The sequence below is a fragment of the Macaca mulatta genome, chromosome 6 (genome assembly GCF_049350105.2).
Source record: "Macaca mulatta isolate MMU2019108-1 chromosome 6, T2T-MMU8v2.0, whole genome shotgun sequence".
Classification (NCBI taxonomy): Eukaryota; Metazoa; Chordata; class Mammalia; order Primates; family Cercopithecidae; genus Macaca; species Macaca mulatta.
In genome coordinates this window covers 22,075,018-22,091,821 of record NC_133411.1, presented here as the reverse complement: position 1 = coordinate 22,091,821, position 16,804 = coordinate 22,075,018, and the positions used below count along the sequence as shown (strand labels likewise).

General features: G+C 34.2%; 1 pseudogene; it reads right to left on the bottom strand.

Annotated features, from left to right (window-relative positions):
• Positions 1-15,514: 15,514 nt before the first annotated feature.
• LOC144329625 (U4 spliceosomal RNA) lies at positions 15,515-15,645 on the bottom strand (annotated as a pseudogene).
• Positions 15,646-16,804: the final 1,159 nt, after the last annotated feature.

Sequence of the window (16,804 nt, the reverse complement as noted above, 5' to 3'; positions counted from 1 at the left end):
TAGACTGGATTAAGAAAATGTGGCACATATACATCATGGAATACTATGCAGCCATAAAAAAGGATGAGTTCATGTCCTTTGCAGGGACATGGATGAAGCTGGAAACCATCATTCTCAGCAAACTATCACAAGGACAGAAAACCAAACACTGCATGTTCTCACACATAGGTGGGAATTGAACAAGGAGATCACTTGGATACAGGGCAGGGAGCATCACAGACCGGGTCCTGTGGGGGGTGGGGGGCTTGGGAGGGTTAGCATTAGGAGAAGTACCTAATGTAAATGATGAGTTGATGGGTGCAGCAAACCAACATGACACATATATACCTATGTATCAAATTTCCATGTTGTGCACATGTACCCTAGAACTTAAAGTATAATAATAATTTAAAACAGTGACTTCCCCTGGTAACAAAGGTGATTACATTCAGGGCCCAAAGGTCCAAGACAAATATCAGGATCCCTGAAAGTTTTCATATATTCAAGGTCTACTTAACCACAATCTATCAAAATTTTCTGGTTTCATCTTAACTCTGATGCTTACTTAGTTCACCAGATTCTTCATTTCTATGTCCTGATTCCAAAATCTTCAATAGTCATGAAAATGTCATCTTCCTTCAAATTCAAGGATAATTACCACTCAAAAGGTAGACACAGCACACATATCCATTTATTTATGTGTGACGTCCTCTCTCCTATCTGCTGCGGATCTTTCAATCTCCAGGTCTCCCAGAGAATATCATAGTATTTTTTCAAAGTCTGAAATAATTCATCATAAAGTACAAAACACTATTGGTGGGCAGCCAGCAGTCTAGCCTAACTCCATCTGAAAACTTAAAATGATTTTCTAAGTCTTTGAAAGACAATCCCCTTAAAAGTATACAAAAATTCATTTGTTCAGATATACAGTGACTTTATGACTTTTGTTTTCATACACACACATATGAGTGCTCTCATACAGGAATAAGTAATTATCTTCCATTTGTATAAACATAGTACTGTTCCGTTGGTTTTCTATTAAGTAAAGGAAGACTCCAAATAGAATGGATGCTTTCTTTGCTAGAAAAAGAATTCATGTGATATCGGCTGATTTGTGCTCCCCCAAATTCATATGCTGAGTCCCTAAATCTAAGTACTACAGAATGCAACCCATTTGGGGACAGGGTCTTTAAAGAAGCAATTAACTAAAAATTAGGTCAATAAGATGAGCTCTAATCCAGTATGTCTGGTGTCCTTATAAAAAGAGATTAAGACAGACAGAGAGAGACAGCAGACAAATGCACACAGTAAGAGACAATCACGTGAACACACTGCGAGAGGGCAGCCATCTGCAAGCCAAGGAGAGGCCTCAGCAGAAATCAAACCTGCTAACACCTTGATGTCAGACTTCCCACCTCCAGAACTGTAGGAAAATACATTGCTGTTGTTTCAGCCATCCAGACTCTGGTATTTTGTTGTGGCAGCCCTGGTAAAATAGTATGTGGTGATTAATAGATTTTGAATTAAAATTATCTTAACCAGCATAGTAATACTAACATGAACACAATTTTTTTCCACCTGGTATTCTATTACCTTATGTATACATAATAATATATACAACATATAAAATAATTACTCCACAAATTACAAAAAATATCACTGTCATTGACTCATGTACTTTCACAAATGAGTGAATATACTGTAACTTTTTCTTATAGCTTAGATAGAAACTTGAAAGGTTTGAGTATTTGTTTTTTACAAAAAAAAAAAAATGTAAATTTAATTGACTTCCTGGAGTTCAAAGTGAAGCTTTAGACATGACATAATTTCTCACTTGACTTCTATGATGTTGGCAGGGACAATTTTACTTTTCCTAGCATGCATTTTTTTTGGTGTGAATTTAAAATAAATAAATAAAATGACCACAGGAAAAACTAAGAAAAAAATACCTCCACAGCTGAATCTTTGAGGTCTACTAATGAATTTGATTTTATTTTATAGAGTGCCTTTTGTATTGAATAGTCAACACTACATAATTTTTGAAAACAAAAAAACTTTGTTGAGCATTTGGTGTGTATAAAGTCTCATGCTAGTTACAACACAAGCATCATTGTTTTAAGCATCACAACACACGTGCCATACCTGTGTCTTCCTAATTTACAGACAAAAGGTTAAAAAATTAAATAATTTGCCTAAGATTGCAAAACTAGTAATTAACAAAACCAATGTTAGGGATTATTCAAATTATAAACCAAGGCTTCTAAGTGTCACACAATATTTTTAAGAAGGGTTAGCCTGAAGGAGGATTCCCAAATGATGAAGCTTAGACATATTTTATGTATCTAAGTATGTTTGTATATACATATTGTACACATTTCTATATATGAAGGTATTCAAAATATATATGAGCATATGTATCCATATATTTGAATATAAATATGTGTGTACACATATGTATACACATATGCATACATATATGTGTGCTTATATATACTTACACAAACACACACGGACTTATTTTTCTATGTAAACATGATACATTTTGGAGAAGTGAGATAAGTTAAAGTAAAATATTATAGAATATTTAAAAAAATTAAAAGTAAATTTCAGTATTTTACCCAATTTCTTCAAATACATTAAAAGATACTTCATAAAAAACATAGCAAAATTTCATCACTCTATCCTCCCCTCTCAAAATTAGTAGAATCCCTAAATTACTCTTAAGAGCTTCATACCTAGAGTAGGAAATAATGAACCACTTTAACCAATTAAAAGGAAAAATACGATCAATTCAACTATCATAGAAAATACTCTTTGATAAAATTCTATACAGATCTTGGTACAAAATGTTTAGATTACTAGAAACAGTACTTTTTTTTTTTTTTTTTTTACTTGACAAACTGCATCGACTAAAATTTAACAATGCTTTAGAAATAAAATGATAGAACTAATCTTATTAAGTTAAAGAGTACAATAAACTTATCAAGTATCACTATTTCTCTCTGCATCATCTAGGAGATCCTAGGCACCAAAAATTAAAAGAAATTAGAAAGATCTGATTACCCACTGATGTATTAGATTTTGTTGAAATGGGTTAACATTAATAAATGAAAATAATATGTTTATCTGAAGTACTGTCTTATTTCTGGTCAGAAAATGAGCAAATCACCTAGGTGCTTATGCATGCTAAACTGGATGCCACAGAACAAAGCTGGGGCATAAATCTAGTAGAACAAATTGTCAATATTCATTATTGAGTATAGCTTAACATAGAAGTACAGACACCTACTGATGTTACTCTCTGCACCAGCACATCCTCAACAAAGAATTCAGGGCACATTGTCACATTGGAGGCTACAACCGCTGAAGTTGTGAGCAATAGCTATGACTCAGTGGGGAGTTGAAGATTTGAGGAGCTTTCTTTTGGGAGAACCAGAGCTATATGAAATGGAAGGAGAAATAAAAATGTCACTGAAGAAGGAAGAATTAGAATCTTTATTCTAGGATTGACAGACTGTATCAGTAATTCATGAATATTGTTTGGGAGATGAGTGTGCTTCCAGTCTAAGCCAGCTGGGAAATCATCTGGGTTTTTCTAAAGAATACTGTCCCATTGTCCTCGGAGTGAATCATGAGGACTCTGAGTTCTTAGAGAGGAAAGAAGATTAAAGAGCATTAGGAAAATCTGTTAAAATGCTGAGAACTAGTTTTCAGTCCAATCAAACACGAAATGACTTTGTGGTCACTGATAATTCACTCAATCTTTCTGCTTGGTACATTCTCACCTAGATCAGCGTTTCTCAGTCTTAGCTGCAAATTTGTATCATCTGGAAGCAGGACATGATAGAGAGAGATAGAGCTAGAGATACAGATAGACAAAGTGAACCATCTGTGGACATGAACAATTTCTGGGCATCAGGTAGAGACAGAGACAGATAGAAAATGAGAACCATCTCTGGGCATGAACCTGAGTATCTAAACTGTTGAACTTGCTAGGTTACTCTGATGGACAGTTGAGAACCACTGGTGTATGGATGAAGCAATGCTAATCAATTTAAATAAAAATCCCGTAAATATGTGTCTCCTAACACATTGCTATGGCCACATACTTCTTAGTTATCATTTATGGCCGTTAGTGACTATTTTCACCTACCTAACACAGATATCATGAGAATAATTAAAATGGCTTCTGGAAGTACAATTAGGGGATTTCTTTAAAATTACAAAACAGAGCTTGCCTAAAATCATCAAGATTATGACTAAAAAGGAGAAAAGAAATGCAAATTATGTTTTGGTCCTATAATTGGCTGTATAACAATGGATTGACTCCGCATATACACAGCATAAAGGCACAGAAAATGAGAATCTTAAGCCTGTGTTATTTGACCAAGGCAGTTTCTAAGGAATAATGCACTTTATACACAGACATTACAATACTTCTCAAGAATACATAAACTACAAGTAATCCCGATTCCAAACGATGTTGCCAAGTACCTTTTGACCTTCATATCAGCTCTGAAGTGACTAGTAAATTGGATTACACCACTGGGCATATTTATAGCAGTATTTAATTTTAACTACACAGAATGCACCTGTTTACTCAGACCTGATTTTAACATCAGAGTATCTGTGGAAGGCTTAATAAAAATCCTTTTAAGAACTCTATTGACAGATAGAATTTGCCAGTAGAAAAGTTAGTTTAAAACAGTCAGCAGAGCAGGAACTACATCAGTTTGCCTTGATTGGAAGAGAAAAAGAGATTTTGAATTATTCATAAGAAGATTTTTAAAAATCTAAAAATATTTGCTAAACATACGGAAGTGGTAGGTTTTCATTTAATCAACAAGGTATTCAAGAAACTACAAATCCTGACTGTTGTTTTACATCAATATGGTACAGTAGGCTAATATATTAAACCATTATTAATAACAAATATGGCTCCTTAGTGACATTAAGAAGAGATAAAAGAAGGGATGAACAAACCTGTGTAGTGAAATACTTTTAAATATATGATAATAAAGTCAAACTAATTTAGCCTACTTTTTGCTTTTTGATATTGCAGTAGACGTTTTATTTCTCTGACATTTGAATTCATCCACGAAGTCATCATGTCTCTCCATCCGCAGATTGTGATGTCTTGACTATACCATGAGGAGTTTGATTTCTCCAGATTTTTTTTAAATTTTTAATTTATTTCTTTATTTTTAGCGACAGAATCTCGCTCTGTCACCCAGGCTGGAGTGCGGTGGCACGATCTCGGCTCACTGTAGCCTCCGCTTCCTGGGTTCAAGAGATTCTCCTGCCTCTTCCTCCCGAGCGGCTGGGATTACAGGTGCCCACCACCAAACCTGGGTAAATTGTGTATTTTTAGTAGAGATGGGGCTTCACCATGTTAGCCAGACTGGTCTCGAGCTCCTGACCTCAGGTGATCCACCCACCTCAGCCTCCCAAAGTGCTGGGATTACAGGTGTGAGCCAATGTGCCCAGCTTCCAAATCTTATATAGCAGTCTTCCATAAAAAATCTGAAGGATAAATCATAGTATTTGTACTGTGATTATTCTAATTGCTCTGTAATTTTGAATGCAGAAAAACTGGTCAGTTAATGCAATAACATGTCTAATTTAATGCAGTAACATGTCTGATACTATATGTTTAACTAATTACTCTCCCAACCAATATGTAATTATATTATGAGAATGAAATCTATATATTTATGGGAGTGACAGAAACCTAAATGGACATTTCCCTACTTTATTTGCACAGTTAGAATTTGTGGAATTCTAAGTACTAATAAAGATTTAATGCATATGTCTTCACACATAGATGTTACTAGATATTATATGTTGTGGGGGAAAATTATTGACAATAAACCCAAACAAAAGCAAAACACTTAATAAAACTCATTGTGGAAGAAACTGAAGATGAGAAAAAAATATGGAACATATACATGGTCTTAGTCACTTTTTATATCACTTTTTTTCTAATTGTTTGAGTGAGGTAGTCATATGTCTGGCCTAGGAAACTCATTCTGTGAGTAAACCCTGAAATGGAATTGCTACATTACTTGTTCCTAGTCACAATTTCAGAAAGTGGAACATAATACTGAAATTATGTTCCAGTTGTTCACTTCCTCTCCAAACCTCTTTTTGCAACAATTTGTTAGCATTATTCAAATCAAAACTTTAGAGTTTAGCCACATAAATATATAATTTTTATGACTATTAGAGTAATTTTGATTTATAATAGATAATTACTTAATCCCTGGGAATAGGACTTTTGGCAAATTTCATATGAATGTCTTCTGTTTTCAATTACTAAAACATATTTGTAGAATTTACTGAGATTACTCATGGCCAAGACATGCACCCTCCCAGTGACTGCTGCTGAGCTTCCTATTTCACAGTAGGCACAACTATAGAAAATACGGCTACTGTGTTATATAACAAACTTTCCTAATCATGATTAAATAATCAAGTTTTATGACTTCCCTCTTTTAGAAGAGGCAGTATGAACAAAATCATTATTGAGAAAGACCCTACTATGAATCTGTAGCTCTATTACTGACATCACACATTGTAGAAGCTGAATGATGGCCCCCAAAGATGTTTGCATTGTTGTCCCCAAAATATGTGAATATGCTACCTGCCATGTCGCATGAGATTTTGTAGATGTGATTAAGTACCTTGAGATGAAGAAATTATCCTGTTATTCTGTTGGGCATGTAGTCGCATGGGTTCTTAAAGGCAGAGAATCATTTCTGGTTGTGGTCAGAAAGAGGGATGTGACTATGGAAGAATGATCAGAGAGATAAAACTTTGTTGGCTTTGACGGAGGATGGGGACCAAGAATTAAGGAATGTCAATAGCCTCTAGAAGCTGAAAAAGTCAAGGAAATACATTACTTTTTGTAGCCTCTAAAGAGGAACACTGTAGCCCTTTCAACATTGGGATTTTAGTTCAGTGAGACCCATGTGGGACTTCTAACTTACAGGTCTGCGAGATGATGGACTTTTGTTGTTGTAAGCTGCCAAGTTTGTGGTAACTCAGTACTTCACTACAAAAATGATACACAGCTCAAAAGCCTCAGCTATTAAAAAATCTACGTATCAATGTATTATTACCTTTCAGGATCCAGATTGTCAATGGACCTTACCACAAATATGCTCTCCATCTACTTATATATTGTTCAGATAAAAGAAAGTATGGGAGCTAATCAATCTAAGAGCATACTAAATCTGGGCAAAGGCTGCATTTTTTTTTTTTTTTTTTTTGGATGGAGTCTCGCTGTGTCACCCAGGCTGGAGCACAGTGGTGTGATCTCAGCTCACTGCAACCTCCCCGTCCCGGGTTCAAGCAATTCTCCTGCCTCAGCCTCCCCAGTAGCTGGGATTACAGGCGCATGCCACCATGCCCGGCTAATTTTTGCATTTTTAGTAGAGACGGGGTTTCAACATGCTGGCCAGGCTGGTCTTCAGCTCCCAACCTCAAGTGAGCCACCTGCTTCGGCCTCCCAAAGTGTGGGGAATACAGGTCTGAGCCATCGTGCCCGGTCAAGCCTGCTCTTTTTCATGTGACCAAGGTAATTTTCAAACGTGATGTGATTTCTCTTATTTTTTACAAACATACAAACCTTGCCTACATGGAATTCGTATCTATGTTTCAGAAAAATTAAGTTTCTTGTAAAGTGATTTTACTTACAAGGTGTCCATATATGCATAAATTTACATCTTTTCATATAATAAATATTATGTAGTTTCCTAGAGCCATTTTAATTTCTCTTAAAATAATTTATTTTGAGATGACCATTATCTGATTTCATATGTGGAAATTCATATAATGCAGAAATTCCAAACCTGAATTTCCTAAATATTTTTCATAAGACCTTCTATATAAATAATTCTGACCCATTTAGGGAATAATCTATTTTATTTGAATATTTTTTCTGTTAATCTAATGTAAAACAAAGAAATAATATATGAACTAATTACAATCAGAAATTTTGGTCACAACCATGGATATATTATGAATGTTCACCTCTCGACATTAGATTATAGAAGAAATCAGACTGAAGAGAGGGATTTAGGAGAAATTATACTTACACAAACAATTATATATATATTTATAAACATACATATGTGTGTAACACATATGTAGTGTATAAATAATAATTTTATCAATCACATTTTCACATTTGTTCTTAAAAACACCAAATAAATCAGCACCTTCTGTATCTCTACAATTTTTGTAGGTTTGATTTTAAGTTAAAGAGCGATATATTTCAGTTTGAAGTTATGTAAATCAATGTCTGCTATCTGATCATATTTATTTCAGAAAAAAATTCCTGTGTACTTGAAATTCATAAACAACCTATAAATTATGTTGTTTACTATGTATTAATCACGATTTAACAAACGTACAATAGCAAACAGAAACTTGAACAAAGACATGCAACTCATTCAAGAGGAATGAGGGATGTTTTTTCCAAGAAACTAATTTTCATATCCTCATTTATTTATTTTAATGTCTCATTTTTACCAAATTATACAAGTAATGTGGAGATTTGTTATATGCAAATAAGTGATTGAAATAACATGACAAAATCATAATGACCTGTAAAAATTATGACGAGCTGTAACAAAGAATACTCATTAACGAAGTTGTACAATTAATTTTGTAAAAATGTTCCAAATGCAATTTGGCAGAAAAAAGATGCACAGGTTCCAAGGACAATTTATAGTGTTTACTGAAACATGCATATTTCCCAAATAAAATCCACTGATGAAATTTTTAAAATTTAACTTTTGAATGTCTTTATTCTATTTTATTAGTTTTTTATCTTCAAGTACAATACTGATAAATCTGAGGACTTGCCAAGTAATATGCTGTGATAAGTAAGAATATTGGAATTTGTCCCTGTACTATTCCAGGTAAACATTGATGAGAATAAAAGATATATACAAAATTAAATAATTCAGATATTAAAAATTTAGATAACTAAAGAATTTTTTTAAAAAATCCAGAAATATAAACATAGAAACAGTGCCAAAGTTCTGTAAGAAAGATTCCAAGTAACGCACTTGAGAATACATTAAGGAACAATATTATCAGTACATAAATAATTCTAAGCAAAAGATCATTATTGCAAGTGAAAATAAATACTATGAAGTTTAAGTTCCTACCTTTAGACAAAAGAAGCTAACACAAATTAAGAAAAAAAAAGTACAAATGCAGAGATAGGATATAGAATTCATTAGGTAGCCCCTACCATCAGACTTGTGTTTATTATTCAGCACTGAGGGCATCAGAATCCACAATGGATGAGAGAAAAACATAAACAAAGGACTAAGGCAGTGTAGTCCTAACAAAAACCTACTATAGATTTGCAAAGTTGCACTAAGTTAGTAGTTAGGCGAAAGACCAGAATAGCTGTCTAACAGAACTCCTACCATCCCCAGTTTTTCTTTTGCTTTCTGTTTGAAATCATTAGTTTATTTCCACAATGCCTCACAAGGAAATTGCCCCAAATGAACATACCTGGATGGATTTCATTAAATTATATAGATGTGTAAAGCATATTCATACACATTCTCTCTACATATATAATTATAATTTGCCCAATTTCCTGTGCCTGAATATTTGAAAAGGATATTTGATCAGCAACTAATGGGACTATGAGGGAGCTGGTGATAGGTCCTACTATTCACCAACAATGGGCTCCCTAAATTATAAGGAGATGCAGTGTGGCGTAGCAGTTAAGAGTTCTGTTACTCTAGAGTCAGACCAGATTGCAATCTCAACTCCACCACTTACTAACTGTGTGACCTTGGACCAATATTTCTATTATCTAATTTACAGCTACTCCAACTGTTGTCAAAACAAAACCAGTTATGATAATGATCCCTATCTGCTAAAATTACTGTGAAGGTTAAATCAAATAATCCCTGACCGATGACAGACTGATAATAATCCCTGACAGCTGACAGACTAAGAGAGGGAGCGAGTGAGCGAGAGAGAAAGACAGAGAGAGAAAGAATGCTCTATGAAACAAAATCTGCAGTACTAGCAAAAGAGAAAAAAAAAACTTTTATATTGAGAAAAAAAGAAAGAATAAGAATTTCAGAAAAATATTGCTTATTTTTCTTAATAAGGGCCTCACAGGTTGGATTTTCTGGAAGTGGAGTTTAAGACAGTAATTCATATACAAACATTTTATCGGCCATACTTCTGTCAGACAAGGCCAATTCTTTGGAGCGAGCTGACATCAGCCAACACTTGGCAGCTGGAGATCGCTCACTGACCCAGTAAATATCTAGGTAGGGCACTGTCCAACCCTTGCAAGCCTCAGATGAATATCGCTCTCACATTAAGTTCACTATATCCATGGTTACAAACGCTGCCCACTCATAGCTCAATGGGGGCAGCTGTGCAATTGGCATTATGCTTCAGAGTCGAACTTTATGAAACACATTTTATGTAGCCAAACCTTCCACTAGGAGGTTTAAAAAAACTTAAAAATAAAAATGTTTAAGAGGAAATTTTACTACAATAATAGGCCACTTAGAGAATATTTCAGTGTTCAAATGCAAATTCTTAGCCTGGTATCGTTTTTCAATCGTCAAAAAAAAAACTGAATTTAAAAATCATATACATAAAATGTTACATTTTTCTCTAAATTAAGGGTCTCAAACTCTAGTGAAATTAATTTAAAAATTCTTAATATCAAATACATATATTAACAGTTTTTAAAGATTAAATATAGTGTATTTATTTATGAATCTGTTTGGGCATTTTACTATTTTTCAGGTGAACTACCTGGATTCTGCTTACCTAGACAATGTCCATTGGACTTTTGATAGGAATTATTACACTGTTTATCTTTCATGGTGAAACAGTTATTACATTAGATTACTGGCTTAAATTTTAAAAATATTGTAAATGTATGAAACAACAACATATATAGAGAGTTCTATACATTATAGACAATGATAAAGCTTGGGAGATAATTATTGACAATGTTGCTGATGCTATACATTAGTTGAACTGCTAATTAAAAATAAATGTCATGATCAGTGAGGTTTCCCACTTAAACCATGGATTGTGTCTCCTTTCGGTACAACCGTTTGTTTTTTTAATGATTTTTTTTTTTCTAATCCATGCATCCATTTTCATTAATTCGATTTCTTCCTTTCACCCTTCATTGCATAAAGTTAGTTTTATCTTGGGCTGACTCTCTCTACACTGGATAGTGAAAGGTAGTCTGAGAGATTAATCTTATATTCATTTTTTCATATTGCATGTTAGGGACTTAGTTCATTTTATACTTAAACTCTCATAGACTGGTTAATTTATAATGAACCATGGTTCATGGTTCTGGAGGCTGGAAATTCAAATGCATAGCAATGGCATCTGGTGAGGGACTACATTCTCTGTCATCCCATGGCAGAAAGCAGAAGGTCAAGAGTAGGCAAAAGCAAGTGAGCAAGAATGGGCCAAACTTGCCTTTATAATAAACCCATTATTATAATAACAAACCCACTCCAAGGAAAATGATATTAGTCCATTCATGAGGGCAGAACTCTTATAATTTAATCACCTCTTATTAGGCCCTAACCAACACCATTAAATTCAGAATTAAGTTTCCAACACATACACTTTGGGGGACACATTCAAACCATAGCAGGTATATAATTAAATAAATGGTTTTGTCTAGTTCTGAATTACTAGATATGGCAGAAAATCATTTCTACAGTTGAGACTTTAAATGTATAGCATCTTGAATTTCTCTGTTGTTTTTATATGCAAGTTCTCATTAGGTATTGGTGAAGAGGGGCTAAAATATTAAAGAAAATTGTTTTAGATTGATGATTAGTAAATTGCAAAGCTTATAATGGTTTATCTGAGCAGGGTAAGCTATTCTAAGGTCACGATCTCTTATTAAATAATGTGGAGAGTTTAACAAAACAGAATTTTAATCAAACTATAAATACTTATAAGTAGCTGGCTCTCTTTTTCCCCTTAGTATTCATTTGGATTTTAAAATTGTTTTAATTGACAAAAATTGACATTGCCCTGACTTGCCTACCCTTTTCTTTGCAGCTGAAATTTCAATGCTACAGAGAAGACAGAACAAGAGAAACATGTTTCTTCATCTTAATGTACCTCTGTATAAGTCCTTTCATTCAGTTATACATAATCAATGTATAGCATGTTCCTCCTACAATGGGCATTCCATCTTGTGTGTGCACACACAGATTAAAAATATAACTTCTGTATAAACTATATTAACAGCTTCTGTGTCTTACCTTTAAAGACATAAACATGCATGTGTCTCCATTTTTGGAGGAAGGGCATGCATTCAATACAATTTTAGATTTATGTTCCACTGTAAGGGAAATAATATAGCTAAAAATGAAAGGAAAATATTATGAGCTTAATTTCTGGGTGATGTAATGATATGTACAACAACCCCCCCCAATGACATGTGTTTTTCTATATAACAAATCTTTACATGTACCCCTAAACCGAAAATAAAATCTTTTTAAAAAGATTGATTCCAATATTAGGAAGTCAATGTTTCTTCTTTGAATTGCAATCTAGAGAAAGATGCTACTATAATTTTGCCTTATTATTATATTTGTATTTTAATATTTTACTATAAAATTTATTTTATTATGATTATGATAATTTTATTTTAATTAAAAAACCTCAATAACAAAGTCCTCACAATTTCATATATGTCTGTGATATACTAAAGTCTCTGCAAGTATTGAAAAGTGCTTAAAATGAGAAGCAACATATATGTTGTTGATTATCATACAAAGGTTATGGGTAAAAAAGCAAGGAGTGCTCTAGAAGGGCAAAAAAAAAAAAAAAACAGACTGGACTTAGAAAGACTCTCACCACATTGATAAAGGGCCCCTAATATATTTTTAAATTAAAAATAACAACTATTATTATATGCATTCATCCTTAAATACTACCTAGTAAACACACGTTTTTAATCACAGTGATTCCATTATTCTCAAAAAACCCTTCTGTAACCTTTAAAAACTTACAGCAGGGATTCTGTAATTCATGTTTATCCTGCCTACCCAAACAATGATGAGATGGAATCAATGGAGCATAGACAATACTTTGGTTTGTGTTGATATGTTAAAAACAAGAAAACAAACAAAAAACCAATTGATATTTATTTTAGGACAAACAGTGGAGCAAAGATATAAAATAATATATGCCATAAACCTTTGCAAAGCAGTGCTGATGTGATCCTAACATCTGCCTATATTACAAAAGGGAAGTTAAGCTTGAATATGAAATGTCAAAAAATAGCTTATTCGATTAAAAAGACTGATTTGGGAGGTGAACATTAAACACGAAGCAAATGTCCTTGGTCAGTTGGCAAGTGGTTAAAGAAATTATAGCAGGCCGGGCGCGGTGGCTCAAGCCTGTAATCCCAGCACTTTGGGAGGCCGAGACGGGCGGATCACCAGGTCAGGAGATCCAGACCATCCTGGCTAACACGGTGAAACCCCGTCTCTACTAAAAAATACAAAAAACTAGCCGGGCGTGGTGGCGGGCGCCTGTAGTCCCAGCTACTGGGGAGGCTGGAGTCCCAGCCTCCTCCTGAGGCAGGAGAATGGCATGAAACCGGGAGGCGGAGCTTGAAGTGAGCTGAGATCCGGCCACTGCACTCCAGCCTGGGCGACAGAGACTCCGTCTCAAAAAAAAAAAAAAAAAGAAAAGAAACTAAAAGAAAGAAATTATAGCAAAACAGTGGACTCCAGAGTCCTGAAGGGTAACCAACACAATGCCTGAGACGAAATGGTTAGGAAGTAGACTGTGATGTCTATTGCCAGAAAGATGGTCAGTGGTACCAGATGTTTTGCCCTCGAATTAGACAATAATGTGGCTCTTCTTACCAAAGCAGTAGAATAAAACATCATCTGTCACCTCAGCTCCTGGAGAAGATGATAATGTTTGTAGCAGAGTTCAAAGGAGTAGTGAGTCAGGTTTTAGAGAGAGCTGCCAGGTGAAGCAAACAAGCAAAACAATTGCATGTTTAACAAATTAAACAAGTAGCCAACATTTCGAAAATTACATTATGGAAAAGAAAAACCTTTCCAAATTTGCAGGATAAAGTCTCTGAAAATGTCGAAAGGGACTTAAAATGAGAAGCTACAAATATGTTCATTATCAAACAATGGCCATGGGTAAAAAAGCAAGGAGTGCTCAAGAAGGGAAGAAAAACAGAATGGAAGAGACAGACTAACACCGCATGGATAAAGAGTCCTTATTATATTTTAAAATTATACACAGTAGTTATTATTCTACACATTCATTCATAAATTCTATGTAAGTAAACATACATTTTAATCACTGTGTTTGAATTCCAGTTTTCTCAAAACACACACACACACACACACACACACACACACACACACACACACCCCAAAAGCCTGTAACCTTTGAAAGTCTAAAATGTCAGAGTTCCTCCAGGTACTTACTTCATAGTTTAGATGGATCTTACCAGATTATTAGCAACAAGAATTCAGTGCCTATATCACAGTTAAAATTATAGTTAAAATATTTAATAGAGCGACACCCACCCTCAATGTGACTGGGCACCATCCAGTTGGTCAGGGGTATGGATAAAACAAAAATGCATAGGAAAGCTCGCTCTATCCTAGACCTAAGACACCCTCCTTCTGGTGCTTTTGGACATCCGAACTCCAGGCTCTCTGGCCTTAGGATTCCAGGAGTTGCACAGTGGCTGTCTGAGTTCTCAGGCCTTCGGCCTCTGACTGAGAGTTATACCATCAGCTTCCCTAGTTCTGAAGCTTCAGGACTTGGAGAGAGCTGTGCTACTCTCTTCCCTGGTTCTCCAGCTTGCAGACAACCTATCCTGGAACTTCTCAGCCTCCATAATCACATGATCCAATTCCTCTAATAAATGTAGAGATCCATCTCTCTCTCTCTCTCTCTCTCTCTCTCTCTGTCTCTCTCTGTGTGTGTGGATGTATGTATATGTATATGTATGTATATTTGTAGGATCTGTCTGAGAGAACCCAGACTAATACATCATGAAGCATATTATCAGAATAAAATTTGATAATGTATGTACAATGCTGAACACAGCATCTTGTATTTCAAAACATACTCAGCATCAAGTTACTGCAACTGTCGTCACTGATGACTCTTCTAAAATGAGATGCCATCACTTGTAGAATTATTTTTTAAAGATATATTTTTAAATGAAGAAGTCTTTTTATATGTCAAATAATTTACTTTAGATGTTTAAAACGGTACAGCTCACAAAAAAATGTTGGCTCATAACAACTTCTACTGAGTATGTCAGAAAATGGTTTTGAAGTTCAATCTTTTTTTAAAAAAGATCTATGAATATATTCAAAATTTACATGAACACTCAGCTATGTTTACTATAAATATTTTCCAAACTCCATGAGCTGATTAATTAAAACAGATCCTCTAGCCAGGAAGATAAGCATATGAATACAACATTCTTTCTTTTATCAATTATCTTGAAATATCTAGTGTAGCACATAGTAATTTTTATATGTAAGAGTAAAGGTGGTTTCTATGTCCAATTAGCAATAATCGTGCCTCGGATAATCTTCATTGACTATGATACTGCCACTCTGAAAAGCTGTCTATATCCAAATATTAATTTAATTTGTCAAAAAAACAGGCAGGCGTAGAAAGTGTTTTCGAACAAGACAATTAAATAATATAATATTTTCTATAATGTTTCATTTTCTTATTTCTTCTCAAGATCTCATGACAATAAATATACTTGCTTTTTTATCTCAAGAAGTACAAATTGTACAAACATAAAAGGTATGTCTCCCTTCAATATTTCCTCTTAATGCTGAGTGCAAAATTGGTTTCAGAAAGAAAATTGCTGACATTAAGCTAGGATGTGACTTGGCAACTGATTGCAACATATTTCTATAGGATGCTGTGGGATTTACTGAAAAAAGGATGTTTTAGACCCAGAGAGACTGTTGCTCTGTTCCCAGGGAAATGGAAAAAAAAAAAAAAAAAATCTTGAGCTCTAGTTCTTGACTTATAGAACATGGGAATAAAGAAAAAAATTTCTGTTCATCTCTATACTTCAGTAAGTGGAGCAAAATTATTGGCTTTGCATCATTTCATCGATTAAGGAAGGTCTTATGACAGCATACTTCCACTCTTTTAAATATTAGATAATGGGTTTATTCACAAAGCGTTTTTTTAGGAACATATGTTTTAGGCATAAAGGTTATTCATCCAAAATAAAGATTCCCATATTTCTATCTACTTTGATTTTTCAATCATACTTAGTATTAACAAATAACAATTTATACTCCATTACTGATACTTGTTAATTAAATTACACTCCTGAACATCATTTTTTTTTTTTTCCCAAATGACATAGTGAGAGTTGTGATTGGTTATTTGGGTTGTAACGACTGAAAACATACGTAGATCATATAAATTTGTGAAGGTTTTGCCATCACAAGCATTATAGGGAATAAAGAACATCAACTATCCTACAGTAAACCTAATGAAGACCAAATTGCCTCTAAGGTCAAAGCAATAGTTCTTTGTGTGCAAAAGCAGTTCACATAATTGATGCTGCATTGATGCTGTCTATAGAGATTTTAGTTTTCTCCACATTTTCTCTGTTTTTCAATTTTCTTTCTTTTCACTGGGGTCTATTGTTCTTTAACAGAAGTAATGGCCTTTTGTAAATATATAATTTTCACGTTGTAAGCATTCTTCCCAAGCTAGCTGCCCACCATCATGTTTTGGCTAGTCCCAGTCT